This window comes from Myotis brandtii, unplaced genomic scaffold (assembly GCF_000412655.1).
Source record: "Myotis brandtii unplaced genomic scaffold, ASM41265v1 scaffold114, whole genome shotgun sequence".
Taxonomy (NCBI): Eukaryota; Metazoa; Chordata; class Mammalia; order Chiroptera; family Vespertilionidae; genus Myotis; species Myotis brandtii.
The window spans coordinates 1229253-1229457 of NW_005353927.1; positions in this window are offsets into that span (position 1 = coordinate 1229253).

Here is a 205-nt window from a genome sequence, read left to right on the forward strand (position 1 = left end):
CCCCCTCCAACCCTCCATCTGGTCCCCGAGCCCTCAGTCGTCCCCCCACCGCCTCCTCGGACCTTCCAGATGGTGACCGCCCCCTTCCCGGCGCTGCCCCAGCCGAAGGCTCTTCTGGAGAGATTTCACCAGGTAACGAGGCAGGAGTGGCCCCACCGCACGCTCATAAGACCCCTCCCCTCCCCTTTAGTCTGACCAGAGCCCC